The following is a 1,674-nucleotide window of genomic DNA, read 5'->3' on the forward strand; positions in this document are numbered from 1 at the left end:
TCATACAGTCTATGGTCAAAAACCCAGCACCTGCATTACCCATCATGCAGTTTATTCACAGTATGTCCTGTTGTAGATTTGGGTGTGTTTCCATTACCATTTAATGCAGCCGATAACTTTTAGCCTGCAGCAGAGACGAGGAGCTACAGAGGTCTGGTAAGCTCACTTCTTTCTAACGTCACACCTCCAGGCTAGTTTCAGCCCAAACCAACACTCAGTGACAGTGACATCATTTGAGAACAAAAAAGGCCTTATACTCCTTTTTTTCCACATATGCAGTGGATCCCCCTAACACCTGGAAAGAAACGCTAATGTGTGACATTAAGTTCCGATATAGGTATGGAGAAAGAGACAGCAGGTGATGGCCTAACTCATAGACCCTATATGGACAATGTGTCTCCACTAACCCCCACTGTACAGAAGTGAAGTTAAAATATCCTATCGCTGCCATCTTGCGCTGGTGACGTCATTTGGAGCCAGAGTCTGCACGGTAGTGGTCTCTGCGGTATCAAGTTTACCACCCATAAACCCATCCATCCATCCGCGAGCAATGTCACTAAATGCAGGCCTACTGATATGCTCACACAGTTATCAATCATGTTGTAAAATCCCCATTTTATTGCATTAAATAACTAATTAAAACCAAACTTACCAGAAAAACAACACTTGAATGTACAGCAGTGTGATGAAAACGACCTTAAATGAAACTATCTTTGGTAAAAATGTATTTGATGTGTACTTTAGTTTGTAGTTTGGCCAGTGTCCCATTCACTAACATGGAGGGGGCGGGCTTTATGAGCTATATTGTAGCCACCCACCAGGGGGCGATCAAGATGTTTCAGCTTCACTTTTGGGGAGCTGCCAGACTGTCCATGTTTAAATACAGTCTGTGGCCTAGCTTGACAAGAAGAAACAGTGACTACCAACACCTCTAAAACTCGCTGCTGAACACGTTGAATCTCATTCATCTGATCTGCACCCAAGCAGAAATGAAAACACCACAATTAATGGTTTTAGAGGGAGTTATGTGCTTGAACTATTGCTTGGTGAACAACAGCCGTGTGTCGTGACTGTAGGCAGTTTCCTGGCGTCTTTTTGTCACAGTAAGGTTTTCCTCTGCTTAACAACTGTATCTGAAGACCCCTAGACTCACAAGTCAGTCTTTAGACGCTTTGCTTAACTAAAGACTGATGACTTTCTCCCTGATTTTGTGTTTAGATGGGCGGATACAATTTCAGAGTTTAAAAAACTACGTTGCAGAACCAATAGTAAATCCGCAGGGCGGTCTCGGTGGCTCGCTGAACTCTTGTGCTTGTAAACATAGTCCAACTAGAAACACGTGTAGCGGTACAAAATGGCTCAGCCGTGCTCGCAGAAAACGCTGTCAAAGTTAGTGGGTGTTTGTCGCGTTTGCAGCGACACATTCTCGCCAACTAAAAGAAACAAACATAATCTTTTACAAGGACATGACTCATCCGTCCGGCCGGACTATAGAGGGAATCGCCTTGTTGTTTACAAATACTTCCGGGTAGAAAACCAGCAGAGCTTTTAGCTATATATATATAGCCTATGTATCACATTTTTCACATCACTGTATCACCGTTTAGACTAATCCGATGTTTGTAAAGTCTATAAACACAATGATTGAACAAACATTACTATTTCTGTGTGCAC

This window comes from Epinephelus moara, chromosome 17 (genome assembly GCF_006386435.1).
Source record: "Epinephelus moara isolate mb chromosome 17, YSFRI_EMoa_1.0, whole genome shotgun sequence".
NCBI classification, from domain to species: Eukaryota; Metazoa; Chordata; class Actinopteri; order Perciformes; family Serranidae; genus Epinephelus; species Epinephelus moara.